Raw genomic sequence first — 16,850 nt, 5'->3', positions numbered from 1 at the left:
CCCATGGAGCCAGAATAAGCCTTGTAATGCATAGGACCAAATTGGATTCATTTTTAACATTGCCAGAGAATATTGGCTTTTTAGAGATCCATCTTTATGCTTGTTGTTTGAAGATTTTGCTTTAACAAGACACCAATTATATTTCCCCTTTTTCCTCTCTTGTCTGCAATTATTTTCCTGGCATGCATTCCATAACGAACTTCAAATCATTTTTTCTGATTCAAGTAAAGTTTGATGAAAATTGAAAATCAATGCTTTCCTTCTAATAACAGAGTAATAGGAAAAAGCCTCTAATTTTCTAATTATAATCAATATATAAGAATAAATGGTCACAAATATATTGCATATTTTACGAAGTAGATTTGGTTGGTTACATTCATTTTTAAATAATCGGGCGATTTTTTAAAATTTGCTGTACATAAAATGCTTTTTAAAAATGTTGTTACTGAATATGAGTGCATCCTATCTTGATGCTAGAGTTAGATGTCCAGCCCCCTCCCCTGACAGTCTTTATCCTCACGTTGGGGGTGTGGGACACACAAGCCTGTCTCTCATTTCCTAAGGACCCATTATTCATTTCAATGCACAAGTCTTTGGGGACACAATCTATCTGTGCCTCCAGATCTCTCCAGGCTCCTTAGCAAAACTGTCCGAAGCACTGAATTCATTTGTTTTCTAGCTTGGAGCTGGGCAGGCAGACTCGCTTTCCTTGCCTCTGCCTTCCCCAGCTCCAGTCTTGTCTCCCACGGCCCATCTGTGCCCCTCCTTTCCTCCACCCCCTGTCCTCTCTGCTCCCCTTTATTTCTACTCCCCACCCGCGTGGCGTTGCTTTCCCTCTCCCCCTCGGCGTGTCTGTATTTGGAGCTTCCGGAAGCTGCCGGCGACTCTCCCCTGGAGCAGCGTGACTGACACAGACTCCCATTCGGGGGGAGGAGGGAGGGAAAGAGAAGGGGAGGACGCGCGGGAGGAGGGTGCGAGTGGCCGATCACGGATTTGCATCGACGAGGACAGGACCCCAGAGCAGCGAAGCAGGTAATCCCGCAGCGGCCTGCGCCCGCCGAGGGTGGGGAAGGAGCCGGGGGTGCAGGTGCGGGGGGCGCCGGCGGCGGGAGCTGCCAAGTTGCGCCCAAAGGGGAGGGTGGGGAGGAGGGTGGGACGCGGCGGCTGCGGGTGCAGCGCGTGGGGAATAAAGGCGGCCCGGGCTCCGGGGCCCGGCGGAGACCCGAGCGCGGAGGCGCGGGCGCCCCTCATCTGGGTCAACCAGGCAGCGCGCCCTGCCCCCGCGCCTCTCCCGGCGCTCGGAGGGCGCGCAGCCGCGGCCTCCCCACCCGAGAGCCGCCGCGCGCCGGCTGGTCCAACTTTGGGGGTCTCGCCCTGTCGGCTGCGCTGCTCACTGGGGTGCGTGTGGGGGCTGGGGACTGTCATTGCACCGGCTATGACCAGAGCCACCGTGATCAGAAAGTGCTTCTCTTCTGCATCACCTGACTTGAGGCGATGAGTCACCTCTAAAATATGCAAAGGCAACTGAGGCTTTGAGGAATGGCTCCGAAAAAGGGCACCCTACAGCTCCCTGGCTGACTGCTGTGGGCCGAGGGCTGTTTTGGAAGTAGCGCGGTATCATCACTTTTAGGGCCAGTAATCAGACCTACAGATGGCCTTGTCTTTATTCTTACCAGAGTGGTGTTTGCTACCACAAATATGCTGCAAGTTTTAGCAATACTTGAATTAATGCATTCTGTAAAATGAGTAAATAGGGGTGACTGCATTTAGGGTATTGAACTAGGATTAGGTCCAAATAGAGTTAAGAAGAACATTTGGCAAAAACATCTATGACTTTTGGTTTTATAGTCATGGGAATGCAGAAGCCTCTGGGATTTGGGCACCATAGTTCACCAGAATTGATTGCAGAGTACGATTTAGTGCTTATGTATTTCTTTTAAGGAATGTGCCTTAGAATTCTTGGTAAAATATCTAAGCCCACTTAATGTAAAATTACAACAGTAGAGTGAACGTTGGGGGAATTGGTTTTATAGTTACCAGAGTCTAATTAGACTGTAAGCCTCTTGAGAGCAAGAGTGGGTGTGTTTGGTGTTCCTGGGGGCACCAAACAGTATTTTGACTCACAGCTTGTGAAGAATAGACGTAATACAAGTTTGTGAAAACAGCTAATTCAATATTTTGAGTGTGGCTGGAGCATGACTTCTTGAAGATACTGTGTATTTTGCAAGGAAAAAACTACTCCATAAATTTCCAAATCTAAAAATCCTCAACAGACTTAGAGTCAAAGTGTCATAGAAGTATTTATTAAGGATAGAGAGAAAAAAAGTTGACTATGGGAAATCATGAAGATGTTTATTTATCAAGGCAGTCTTTGCTAATAGGAAGTAGGTTTTTGCTGCTCACAGTTGAAGTGCAAAGTAATTTCACTTGTTAATACTACAGGGTTTGGTAAACTTTTTTTTTTTTTGAGACTGAGTCTCACTAGGTTGCCCACAGAGTACCGTGTTGTCACAGTTCACAGCAACTCTTGTGGTTAAGCGATTCTCCTGCCTCAGCCTCCCAAGTAGCTGGGACTACAGGTGCCTGCCACAATGCCTGGCTATTTATTGTTGTTGTTGTTGTAGTAGTTGTAGTTGTTATTGTTGTTTAGCAGGGCTGGGCTGTTCAAACCCACCAGCCCTGGTGTGTGTGGCAAGAACCCTAACCACGGAGCTAAGGGGCACTGAACCTGGTAAACTTTTTTTTGTTGTTGTTAAGTCATAAACACATAGATCATCTATACATTGATGCCTTTATGGGGTATAATGTGCTGATTTTATATACAATTAGGAATGCTTACATCAAACTAGTTAATATAGCCTTCACCTCATTTACTTAATTATTGTTAAGACATTTATGTTCTATACTTACTAGATTTGACATGTACCCTTACTTTTTGAGTAAAGAGTTACATAGCAAATACTTAGGTTTTGTAGGCCATATGCTCTCTTTAGCAACTATTTAATTCTGCTGTATGGCTTGAAAGGTGCTAACAACAATACTTAAAGGAATATTGTGGCTGTGTTTCACTTTATTTATGGCTATTGAAATTTGAAGTTCATATACTTTTCACCAGTACTCAAAACATCCTTCTTCCTCCCTCCAAATTAAAAAAATGTAAAAACAGGGCAGCACACATAGCTCAGTGGGTAGGGTTCCAGGCACATAGACAGAGGCTGTGGGTTCGAACCCGGCACGTGCCAGCTAAAACAACAATGACAACTGCAACAGCAACAACAACAAAATAGCCGGGTGTTGTAGCGGGTGCCTGTAGTCCCAGCTACTTGGGAGGCTGAAGCAAGAGAATCGCTTAAGCCCAAGAGTTTGAGGTTACCACGGCACTCCACCCAAGGCAACATAGTGAGACTCTGTCTCAAAAAAATAAAACAAAATAAAAATAAAAAATGTAAAAACCTGTGGCTCAGTCGGTAGGGTGCTGGCCCCATATACCGAGGGTGGTGGGTTCAAACCCAGTCCCGGCCAAACTGCAACCAAAAAATAGCTGGGCGTTGTGGCGGGCGCCTGTAGTCCCAGCCACTCGGGAGGCTGAGGCAAGGGAATTGCTTGGGCCCAGGAGTTGGAGGTTGCTGTGAGCTGTGTGATGCCACGGCACTCTACCGAGGACCATAAAATGAGACTCTGTCTCTACAAAAAAAAAAAAAAAAGTAAAAACCCTTCTTAGCCTGGAAGAGAACAGGGGAACACAAAAATAGGATAGGAAAGAGGATTGGATCAGTCTCACTGGCAGTTGTTTGCTACCATCACTGGCCCTATGCTAGAGTTTGGAGAGGCATCTTTTGAAAGGATTAGTGGGTCAGATTCTCTGTGTGAGATTGATTTGAATATCCTCAAGAATAGCATTGATTTATTTGGGGCATTATGGTGTTCTGTCTTGAATATTTCCTAACAGACATCTTTATGCATGAGGTTTTGTTTTTAATTCATTAATGATGTAATATTTTATACTTCACAATAATATGCTAAGTCTATTTAAATTACGAGCATCATATTTAGTTGAAAACTTGTGAATTCATCACTAGGTTTAGAAACTAGGCTGAAGAAATAGATAGTTGTGAAAAGATAACTCACAAAATGGGAGAAAATATTCAGAAATCTTGGATCCGATAAGGGACTTGTATCTATAATATATAAAAAATTCTTAACAACTCAGTAATAAAAATTTTTTATTAAATAACCCAATTTAAAAATGGACAAAAGATCTGAATAGATATTTCTCCAGAAGATACACACATGGCCAATAAGCCTATGAAAAGATGCTCAGCATTGTTATTCATCAGGGAAATGCAAATTAAACCCCAAATGAGATACCACTTTATATTCACTAGCATGGCTTTGATAAAAAAAAAAAATCAGATAATAACAAGTGTTGACAAGGATGTGGAGAAATTGGAACCCTCATACATTGCTAGGGCAAATAACAAAATGGTGCCTCCACTTTGGAAAATAGTTTGGTACTTCTTCAAGGTAAACATAATTACCATATGATGTAGCAATTCCATTATAAATATAAAGTAGCACCTCCACAGTTAACCACGTTCCTACCTTGACCACCTCCTTAAGTTGACCTATTTTTCATAGAACAGACATGCAATACATGTAGGTATCAGTACAGAAGGCCTGGGTCCTTATTTTGAGTTCAGCATGTTGTCCAGTTTTTTACAGTCCCTTGGGTGGTCAACTTGCAGAGTTTCTATTGTATATCCAAGAGAAATTAAAATATATGTCCACATAAAAACCTGTATATAGAAGTTTATAGTAGCACTATTTGGGAACCACCCTAATGCCCATCAGCTGATGAATGAATAAAATGTGGTATATCTATAGATTGGAATATTTTTATTCTGCCATAAAAAGGAAATATTAATCCATACATGGTGTAACATGCGAACCTTGAAAACATTTTACGAAGTGAAAGAAGACAATCACAAAAGACCAAATATTGTATTATTACATTCACCAGAAAATGTTCAGAATAAGGAACACTAAAGAGACAGAAACTAGATTTGCTGTTCCTTAGGGTGGAGAGGCTGGGGTAGGATTAGGTAATGGAATGATAGATAAAGGGTATGTGGTTTCTTTTTGAGCTGAAAATGTGAAAATGTTCTAAAATTGATCATGGCGATGGTTGCACATATTTACGAGCACATTAAAAGCCATTGGGGAAATTGTATGGCATGTGAATTATATCTCAATAAAGCTATTAGAGGAAATAAACAGAAGGCTGGGAGTAGAACTAGTTTGTTGCCTATGCTGTTGCAACTTTCTTTGTGCACTTCCCCAGGGCCATTCCCCATGTTTCTTCCAACCCTGAGTTTTACGTTAATCATTCTCTGGTTTTATTGTAAAACAGTTTTGTGACATCTGTATGAAATCCTAAATAATACATTGTTTAGGTTTGCTTGATTTTTGATTTATTAAAAAGATAAATGTAATCCCGCTTTCTTGAAACTCAATATTAAGTTTTTAAGAATGATCCATAACGTTGCATGTAGCTATGTAATACTTTTTGGCAAATATTTCATTATTTATTTAGCCATTCTTTTGTTGACAGGCATTTGGGCTGGTTCCCATGTTTTGCTATTACAGAGTGCTTTTTTGAAGACTTTTTTCCATGTGTCTTGGCACACATATGCAAGAGTTCTTCTACGTGGATATAAATGTGCCATGTATTTTAATGGCAAAGGAAAATAGCTGATTCTCCTTTGACTTATACGTTGATGCTGTATATCCAACTTATTCATTCTCCCACACCAAGATAGAGTGACTATATCTGGGATTCTGACTTCATATCCTATGTAAATTCTACTTGTAATGTCTATTTTCCCATGTCTTAAGAAGGGTGGAAAAACACTATTCTGAAACTTTACATCTGAATTTCACAACATGACCTCTTAACCCAGTCACTCACCAGCATCCTCATCCCCTTATATCACCTGGATTGGGATGGGGCAGATGACAACTTGAGCTATTAAATCAAAAGAACATTCCTTTAATCAAGGTGGATGAGTGATTACTAAACCTCACTAAAATTTGCCTTGTATTGTGTATCCTTCTGGGTAGTCCAGGATTTCTAACATGATCTAGTTATTCTGGTAACAAATTGCTGATCAGAAATCTGAGAGTTTAGCCTTGGGCAGTGTCTAGGTCTGCCCCTGATTTAGGTTGTACGCTTCTGCAGTTCATGTATAATATTCCTAGTGGTACATAGGAAAGGAGGAGGAACAGACCATAATAAAATTTTTTAAAATTGTTTTTCTTATGGTAAGATATATGTAACATAACATTTTAATCTTTTAACATTTTTAAATTTACAATTTAGGGGCATTGAATACATTCACATTGTTATACAACCCTCACTATTGTTTATCTCCAGAACTTTTTCATCATCCTAAATTAAATTCTGTACCCATTAACAATAACTCACAATTCTTCTCTCTTTTAGCCCAGGGTAACCAACATTCTACTTTCAGTCTCTGTGAAGGTCCCTTATACAAGTGGAATCATACAATATTTGTCCTTTTATTACATGGACTTTCATATCCAGGGGATTCCACCTTGTTTTGTTTTTCTCACTTCAGGAAAAACATGGGTTCTCTTACTGAGAATTTACCTATGGATTGTTTCCCTTTCAATACATAGCCCTGTCTGAAAGGGGGATAGGAAGGTATCTAACACCAAAAAACCTTTTGACTGCTGTGAATGTGGTCTTTAACCGCCCTGTCTAGTTAATTAGACATCTAATTATCCTGGCTTCTCATTGGCCACTTAGCCGAGTGGAGAATATGCAACAGTTCTTAATTCTTAAAATTTTATACCTGTGTGATGAAAGGATAAATTAGGGAACATTGAGCTGGTTAGCTTCCAATGTCTCAGAATTTAAAGGCCTTTCTGCTTCAGCAGCCTGATCTAAAATTGTTTTTGTTTTGATAGGGAAGGGTAGGAAAGAGCTGGAAGGCTGTAGGAGACTGCCAATAGAAATGAAGTGATCCAAGTGGCAGTTGTGAAGAGGATGGTCCCTGGAGAAGTTAGATACTGAAACGCCATAGACAGACCCATAGTATTGTCTTATGTCTATACTTGGGCATGGTTTAATGAGAAAATAACCTTTGTTACTTCACATCAGTCCACATGGAAATCCAGAAAAATTCTGGGACCTCCTTGATTATTTATTCATTACCCCCATGTTAAGGGACTGCTATATGCCCAGTATCTATCACCAAGGACTAAAAAATGAGTATCAGTGAAGAAAGATACAATGAACAGAAGACGATCCTTCACTGTAAACATAAGTCTCAAGGGATCTAGTCTGGTGATTGTCATTATTATTTCCAACTTTTGTTTTTGTTTAGTTTTATTTAGAGAAAAATCACTGGAAGCTACTATGATCTAAATGTTTATGTCCTCCCAAAATTCATAAGTTTAAATCCTTGACTCCAAGGTGGTGGTATTAGGAGGTAGGGTTTTGGAGATAAATCAGGACATAAGGTGGCACTCTCATGAAGAGATTAGTGCCCTTCTAAAAAAAGGACCAAGACAAACTCTTTGCCCCTTTCCTGAAGGGATAACATGGCAAGAAGGTGCCAACTGGCTTGGCGCCTGTAGCTCAAGCGGCTAGGGCACAGGCCACGTACACTGGAGCTGGCAGGTTCGAACCCAGACCAGGCCTGCCAAACAACAATGACAACTATAACCAAAAAATAGCCAGGCGTTGTGGCGGGTGCCTATAGTCCCAGCTACTTGGGTGGCTGAGGCAAGAAAATTGCTTAAGCCTAATAGTGTGAGGTTGCTGTGACCTGTGACACCATGGCACTCTACTGAGGGTGACATAGTGAGACTCTGTCTCAAAAAAAGAAGGTGCCATCTATGAGCCAGAAAGTAGGCCTTCACCAGACATGTAACGGTGGACTTCCCAGTGCCCCAAACTGTGAGAAATAAATTTCTGTTGTTTGTAAGTCACCCAGTGTGTAGCCTTTTGTTATGGCAGCCTAAACAGACTAAAACAGTAAGTAGCCTCTGTGTTACCCAGAGTGCATGGGTGAGTGATCAGTGTGGTGTAAGAGTGGGTCTTCCATCAGTGTAACCTGGCTTATTGTACCCTCAATGAATCCCCAACAATAAAAAAAAAAAAAGAGTGGGTCTTCCATCTAATGAATACTGATACTTACACTCCCTCTTCAGTGGCAGGAAGACCAAATTTCTGGCCTGATGAATTAGATTGATATAAAGTCCATCTGATCGGTTGCTTGACATCAGGTAAACTAAGTGCAGGTAGTCTTTCTCTTGGAAGTCATGCTAGAAACTGGCTGGAGATTTTGGGGGGTAAAATGCAGGTCTACACGTATTTAAGCAATTTTAATTTTTGATTCCTCCTTCATTTCCATTTCTCCTGTTTTCTTAGTACTCTGGTGGTACCCTCTGGCTGTTCAAGGTTCCTGCTGTGGACAACCTCCCATCCCCCTTTCTTCTGTCCTGCATCAGAATGGCCTCTCTCTCCACTAGAACTCCAATTTCCTCAATATCTCTTCTGACTGGGGTGGATGATTGATCTAATTAATGTTCTTCAGTAACTGAAAACTTTAAAACAGAAGCTCGTTAACACAGTGAGTCTCTAGATAGTGTTGAGTTAGGGGTGGAACTCATTTTTATGCTTCTTATTTTATCGGTTTCAGAAGTCTTCAAACTGTGTACATTTTTACTTTTTACAAAGAATTACCAAAAGGCCACGTGCACAGGTGTTTTGAGAAAATAAATGTCCAAATCTTCATCTTCCATATGGACTTTTTTCTAAGACTGATCTTCCAGAGTGGCCTGTAATGGAGACACAGGTTCTGTTTGACACCTGCTTCTCTGTAATAACTTTCCATATGAAAAGCCTATGTCTCATCCATTTAACTAATCCATTTTACTAAAAGGTCTGTCTCTAACCCATTTGATTAAATTGTTTTGCCTTAGGATATAAAAATCTGGAGTATAGGAAGGGCATAAAAGAGGGACATTTCAGAAATCAGTTTATTTTGGGAGCTGAGGAAGTAAATGATTCTCATGCCCGGACACAGACCCTTTTGCAAATCATGTATTTTCTAAATCTTTGGTGCCTCACATGTATAATCCTAATGCTCTGGGAGGCCAAGGCAGGAGGATTCCTTCAGCTTTAGGAGTTCAAGACCAGCCTGAGCCAGAATGAGACCCCGTCTCTACTAAAAATAGAAAACATTAGCCAGGTATTGTGGGCACCTATAGTTCCAGGTACTTAGGAGGCTGAGGCAGAAAGATCTCTTCAACCCATGAGTTTGAGGTTTGCTGTGAGCTAGGCTGAGGCCATGCACTGTAGCCTGGCAACAAAGTGAAACCTGTCTCAAAAAAAAAACAAAAAACATTTTACCAGGTGTTGGAAGTTGCATTCTGTGCAATTATACACACTTTGGTGAAAGCTTATTTATATATGTTAGTCTAAAGTATACAAAAGGCTTCACAAAATTCTTTTAGACTATATACAAGAAAAAAACATGAAACTCCTGTCATAGCTCACCCTGCTCTTGTTTTCTGACCAAAAATCAAGAGTCAGTAATGTGGCAAACTCTTTCTAGTTTAGTGTTGGTAAATAAACCAATTGATTGATTGACACAGTTCTAGTGACTCTTTGTTGTAATGGATTTAGGGAAGAAATTTAAGAATGAATAGGTCTTGGCACTTTGACACCTCTCATAAAGGATGATAGCCCATCACATTTTATTTTTTTAGGCGGTTTAATAGCTTCACCCTATTCATCTTTGTCTTTCCACAGTGAGTAGAGGCACTCACTGAAAGGTGTTTGTTATTCTAGGGGTGTGTGCATGTGTGTGGATAATAACCAGAGAGGGAGCACCACAGTAGTCCCCCCTTATTCATAAGGGGTATGGTCCAAGACTCACTCAGATGCCTGAAACCACACACAGTACTAAACCCTAAATATATACTGTGTTTTGTCCTGTGCGTACATACCCCTGATAAAGTCTAAGTTAGGCACAGTAAGAGATTAACGACAATAGTTAAGAATGTAATAAACTAGAACACTATAACAATACTGCTATAGTAAATGTTAAGTGAATGTGCTCGCTCGCTCGCGCTCTCTGTCCTCCCTCTCTCTGAAAATACCTTATTGTTCTGTACTCATCTATATTTGGACCATGGCTAACCATAGGTAACTGAAACTGTGGAAGGTGAAACCAGGATAAGGGGGAACTAATGTGTTTGGATATGTAAATGTATGACTTTCACCAAGTTTGGAAATTTTGGTTCATAATTTCTTCAGATATTTTTTACCTCAATCTCTTTGTCATTTCCTTTGACTCCAGTGGTACATTAGACCTATTGGTATTGTCTGATAGGACTTTCCGGCTCTGTTCACTTTTTTCAACATTGTTTTCTCTCTGTTTTTCAGATTGGATACCTCTATCATCAAATTAATAGATACTTCTCTCTTGTCATTTCTAGTCCTCTGTTGTGCCTATCCAGTGCACTTTTGATTCTGTTATTATTTTTGAGTTCTAGAATTCTTACTTGTTTCTTTCTTATAGTTTCTATAACTCTCCACAGTGAACTTCTGTCTTTCCAGTCATTATCCATTCAAAGGTAAACACATCAAGGGTGTTTACCTTTATGTCATGGAGCATAGTTAAAATGACTCCTTTAAATCTGTCTGGGTTTGGCATTTGTTCATTGCCTTTTCTCTTGAGAGTTGATCACATTTTCTGGCCCTTGCACGTTGAATGTTTTTGAACTGAATTCTGGACACTTTGAGCATTACATTGTTAGACTCTGGGTCCTTTGGAAAGTGCTGACTGTTTTTATTTTACCAGGCCATTAGTACAGTTCTGTTTTGTATGCTGTGGGCAGAGGTTCTAATATTAGCTCAATTTTTTTCAAAGCCTTTGCTGTGCTGCGTTGAGTCCCAGGCGTGTTCTATTTAGGGGTTAGTCTGGGACTTAAGTGGTGGCTTATATCATAGTTCAGTTCTCAAAGCCTTTGGAACTGTCCCACACATACACAGCTTAGGGATTTGTGCTGGGTCAGACACAGAATCAGGGTGCCCCTTCATCGGCTCTCTCCTCTCTGGGATTCTCCCCAAACTTCCCTGCCCTGTGTGGTGTTCTTTCGGCCAGAGAGATTGCATTTCCCTTGCAGTTTTAGCCCCTTATGCTACTGCCCCCGTTCCTTTCCTTTTCTATATCGATAAGACCAGGTTTCTCTTGGGGAAACTTTAGGCCCCCTGTGCTGCTGCTCACTGTTCTGCCACACAGTTCTGTGCCTGTGGCCACCCTTGGGGAGAAAACTGCAAGCAAAACACAAACCCTGGCCCGTTTCCTACACTTTCCTCTTTGTAGGGGCCCCTTTTCTAGGTCCTCTGGCCAATAAGAGGGGGTTTCCTTGGAGTGTTTGCTGCCTGCTTTCCTGCATAATTCTGACGTCAGATCAGCCAACATGGGAGAAAAAAAGAGGAATAAAATCCAGAATCTTACTCAAGTTTTCAAGTTTTGATTCTTCCCCTCAGTTCACCTGCTATCTTACCTTTTGAGGTCAGGTAGTTGATTTTGTGTTTTAAGCACGGTTTAGAGATGGATTGAAGTGGGCTTCTTCTTGACCATGACTGGTAGCCTCCCTGCTCTCTGAAGCTTTCTCTCGTTCCCTTTTTTCCTCCCTGTTTCTCTCATGTCTACTATTTTCTTCTTTCTGCTTTATCCTCTTTACCCTATTTTCCCTTTGACTTTGGGGTCCCAGGTCCAAAGAGCAAAAAAAGAAGAATCGATAGTCCTGTAATGATTTAAAGAAAAAATTGAAAACTTGAGATTGTATTGAAGCAATAAATTGAAATCAAGTATGAAAGTAGACCCGATAGGCTAGAGACACATAAAGATGCAAGAAGGGTTGGTGGAGAATTCTTGGTCCAAATTGATCACCTGTTTTACATCTAATGATCACGCTTGTGGTTGTTTATGTTCCATGCATAAAACTGGCCCAGCACTTAAGCACTGATCCTTACAGCCAAGCACTGTGGCTCACACCTGTAATCCTAACACTCAGGGAAGCCAACGTGGGAAGATCACTTGAGCTCAGGAGTTCAAGACCAGCCTGTGCAAAGTGAGACTCCATCTCTACTAAAAATAAAAAAATTAGCTGGGTATCATGATAAGTGCCTGTAGTCCCAGCTACTCAGGAGGCTGAGGCAGGAGGATTGCTTGAACACAGGAATTTGAGGTTGCTGTGAAGTAGGCTAACACCATGGCACTCTGTCTCAAAAAAAAAAAAAGAAAGAAAGAAAGAAAACTGATCTTTAGGGTTTTCCTTTTATCCTTTTCTTTTTAAGACAGCTACTGGAGCGGTTATTTAGTTGTATGTACTGTATTTTGCTGTGTATAATGTGCATCCTTATTTTCCCTCAAAATTTTGGGGAAAAAATGCACGTTATACATGGGTAGTATGGCTCGGGACTGGGGCCCAGAGTGCCTCTTGGGGGCTACTGCTCCCTCCTGCCTGGACCCACTGGGCTCATGGGGTTCTAGTCCAGGAGGATCCTGGATCTAGTGGGAGTGAGCCACAGACAGGGGAGGGGGCAGTGGTGGAGCTGGTGAAAGCCTGGGCCGCATGGAGGGGAATGGAGCCATGCACAGGCTCCTGGCCCCAAACAGCCTCAGAAGCTCCCGCCTCTCCAGTCACACATGTGACTATCTGGGCTGTCACCCCCATCATGGAAGGTAGTGAAAAGGTCCCAGGAGTGAGGGAATGGGCATCCTTCACAGAGTGGGCAGCTGTAGGAGGGTGGTGTGATCTGCATGTTTACGAAGGGAGCATTGCTCTCCCCAGATGTGTCTCTCCCAGCTGAGAGCAGGCTACGTTTTCAAGAGGCATTTTCCTGAAAGTTTGGGTCAAAAATATGTGTGTGCCTTATACACAGGTGCACACTTTACACAGAAAAAGATAATAATAAATCTTAGCAATGAATGCCAGTGCATTTTGAGATTAGAAGGAATTTCAGCAAACTTAATTATTACTCACTGTCTTACTGTGTTTATGTTGCTATAGAGGAACATAGGAGACTGGGAAATTTATTAAGAAAAGAAGTTTATTTGGGGCGGCACCAGTGGCTCAAAGGAGTAGGGCGCCAGCCCCATATGCTCAGGGTGGCAAGTTCAGGCCCAGTCCTGGCCAACAACTGCAAAAAAGAAAAACGAAGAAGATGTTTATTTGGCTCATGGCTCTGCAGTCTGTCAAGAAGCACAGTGCTGACATCTGCTTGTGGTGAGGGCTTGAGACTGCTTTCACTCACAGCAAGAGGTGAAGGGGAGCCACTGTGTGCAGAGATCACATGGTGGGAGAGGAAACAAGGGGAAGGGGAGATGTCAGGCTCTTGTCCACAACCAACTCTTGTGGGAACTGACAGAGTGAGAATTCAGTTGTTATCTTGAGGATGGTAGCAAGCCGTTTGTGGGGGACCAAAACACCTCCCACTGAATCCCACCTCTAACACTGGGGAACATTAGGTTTGGAGAGGTCAAACAAACCAAACCATAGCACTTGTTATTCTAAAGAGACATGGAAAGTATCAACAACTTGCTCAAGTTTTCCCCTTTTGTGCTTTCAGTCAATAGTATTTTTGCAGCTTGTTGAGGCATAGTTGTACGAGTATCATGTGTATGAAGTTATGGTCAATGTGTTTGGAAGTTGGAAAAGGGTGGTGTCCCTTGTCCTAATAATCCATGGATTGAGAACTCACTGGGTACAGATTGTAATGATGAGTACTATGGAGGGAGCATTTAGAAGGAAATTACAATAATGATACTTAGACATTACTTTATAGTTCCCAAAGTTCACTTCATTGTCTCCTTTCATTGTCCTAAGAATTCTAAGCAGCCACTATGATTGATAGATAGTGCATATAACTCCTTTCCAAGTGTCCCCTCAGTTATAGGTTCCTCCTTGCAGTATCAATTAAACTTCACTGCATTCATTCACACTGGGATCCTCTGATCCTGAACTCCTCCTCTTCCTCAGGGACCCCCACTGCCCAGTCTATTTTTTGTTTTGTTTTGTTTTTAGAGACAGAGTCTCACTTTATTGCCCTTGGTAGAGTGCTATGGCATCACAGCTCCAACTCCTGGGCCTAGGCAATTCTCTTGCCTCAGCTACCTATGCATTATTTTCTCAAATTTCTCTTGGATCTTCAGTCCACTGTCACCTTCTTAGTAAATTCCTAAGTTTCCTCTCAGCTCTACCACCCTTTCTAACTACCTATCAGTGACTTGTTCCTCATGCTGTGCTAGACAGCTCCTGATTCCTGGCCACTATGCCTCCCTGTCTTTGCACACGAGAGGCACAGCTTCTGGAATGCTTTTACTTATTTTTCTTCTTCTGAACAACACTTCCTCATCCTCCGAAGTTTAGTTCCTAAATTAATTTTAGTAATTGAGTCTCCATCCTTCTTGAGGCTTCATTCCCACACGCTTCCAGAGCATTCTGTCACACTCTGTTCTAGTAATTCTCCATGTGTGAGTCCTTGTACTGTAAAGAGTATTTTGTTTAAAATATAGATTCCTGGGAATACCCAGAAAGATTGAGTCAATATTGCTGGACGTGGGGCCCAGGAATCTGCATTTAGGAAGCCTCACTTCTGCCTGAGTGATTCAGGTGCGCAGGAGACAGAGTAGTAAGGATCACTGCTCTATTCTCTCACCTGCCTCAGCCACTACAACTAGTTCCAGTTCTAGGAATGAGGGGTGTGGACACTCAGAGCAAGCTCTGGTTAAGTTTGACTACCACCTATGATTGGGTGGCAGATGAGAGCAGCAGAGTTGCTCAGACTTAACTGGTTTTTAACTCCTGTTTTTGTAAAGAGCTATGATACTTTTTCATTTGTTTGTTTTTAAAGCTTTTTTGAGGTACAATCTTACATACCATAAAATTGGCCTGCCTTAACAGCCCTACGCAACCCCCAGTCTACTCCTATCTCTATAGATTCATTTTTTTCTGAATATTTCATGTAAATGGAATCACACAATGAATGGTCTTCCATTGTCTTTTACCTCCCATAATGTTTTTTGAGGTTCATCTGTTTTGCAGCATGTATCAGTATTTCATTCCTTTTTATAGCTGCATAACATACCATTGGGCACATCTGTCACGTTTTGCTTTTATATTCATCAGTTGATGGATATCTGGGTTGTTTTCATGTTTTGCCTATTTGAATGCTGCTATGACATTTTATACAATTCCTTTTGTGAACACATGTTTTCATTTCTCTTAGAAATAGGATTGGAATGTCTGGTTCATAAGGCAAATACATGCTTAACTTTTGAAGAAACTTCCAGTTTTAAGCAACTATATCATTTTCCCTTCACAACTTATGAGGGTTCCAGTTTCTCCACATTCTCAAAAGTACTTTTTATCCTCTATATTTTTGGTTGTAGCTATCCTTGTATATGTGAAGTACTATATCACTGGAATTTTGATTTGCATTCCCCTAACACCAAGTGATGCTGAGTATCTTTCTGTGTGCTATTTACTGTTTGTCTTTCCTCTCTGGAAAAATGTCTATTTAGATATTTTGCCCATTTTTAGATGGGTATATTTGTCTTGTTATTGAGTGGTAAAGGTTATTTGTATATTCTGGATATAAGGGGAGCAATGCATCTACTTGATAGAGGGAAAAAAGGTCCAAGGTACCCCTGCCCAGGTTGGAGCAGCCTGGAGAGCAGAGTCCAAGATTTAATCTGGCTCTTCTGTCAGTGCCAAGGTATGGCTTTTGGGGGACTCCTGGGAACAATTCTTTGATCGCAGCCTCTTCCGTGGCCTAAACAACGCAGAAGGGCAATGCGGGGACATTCAGGGATAGGAAGAGCTTCCTAATAGTGTGGGCACTTGGGAATAGCCATGGAGGAGAGAGAGGCAGCAGTTGCTTTTCAGTGAAGGATTCTTACATGTGGCTAAGGGAGTTCCCACTTCATGATGAGGTAATAGAACAGGGGTTTTTCCTGGTCCCTCTCACATTCAAGAGTCAATGATTTTATGATTTCACCCTTACTCAGCCCCACCATTCCAAGTCTGGGCATGAAGCCAGCCTTCAACATATACAAAGTCTGAAAATTAAGTTCCTAAACTTACCCTAGAAAAGTGCTATATACCTCATTGCTGAATATCACTATGGTCACCAGATGGCCAAGGGGAATACTTTGAAGGTGACCATGTTGTTATTTAGCAATAAGGTATGTAGCATTATTTTAGGATGAGTTTGCAAACTTAATTTTCAGACTTTGTATGATGAGAGCTCAGGTGGCTATATCAGCTCTGAAAAAGAGTTCCAAAATTGCTTTGAAGGGTGGACTAGGCACTGGTGTCAGTTCATAGCTTCCCAAGGGGAATACTTCAAAGGTGACCATAGTGATATTCAGCAATAAGATGTCTAGAAATTCTTCTAGGATGAGTTGGTGAACCTAATTGTCCAACCTTGTGTGTGGGCTTCCCCCCATGGCTTCTGTTTCCCCAAGCTCCCTTCTGCTGCAGTGGTCTGTTCCCTGTGGCTCCATGTCCTGAAGGGAGGGATTGTCCCTCTGCTCAAGAAGATAATGGTACCTTGAGAACAGTCTGTGTCACCTCCATCTGTGTAGCCCCAACAGATAGCACAGACTGAAGCTCAAACATGTTCTCATACATGCTTCTTAACTTACTTAATGAAGAAAAAGGAATAAGTTCATGTATTGGAAATAGGAAAACTGACACTCAGATAGGAATCAGCCCAGACTCATGTGGGTTCAGTGAAG

General features: G+C 41.7%; 1 protein-coding gene across 2 annotated transcripts in view; it reads left to right on the top strand.

Moving 5' to 3' along the window:
• The first annotated feature begins 630 nt into the window (after positions 1–630).
• Positions 631–16,850, top strand: part of CAP2 (cyclase associated actin cytoskeleton regulatory protein 2) — a 187,813-nt gene continuing 171,593 nt past the window's right edge. Inside the window, exon 1 of one of the 2 annotated variants that reach the window (XM_053602229.1) lies at positions 631–1,032. The gene's annotated coding sequence lies outside the window, so the exon portion shown is untranslated. The remainder of the gene's footprint in view (positions 1,033–16,850) is intronic. The other variant, XM_053602230.1, reaches the window with a different exon arrangement.

Source organism: Nycticebus coucang, chromosome 9, assembly GCF_027406575.1.
Source record: "Nycticebus coucang isolate mNycCou1 chromosome 9, mNycCou1.pri, whole genome shotgun sequence".
Lineage (NCBI taxonomy): Eukaryota > Metazoa > Chordata > Mammalia > Primates > Lorisidae > Nycticebus > Nycticebus coucang.
This window is presented reverse-complemented; position numbering and strand designations above follow the sequence as displayed.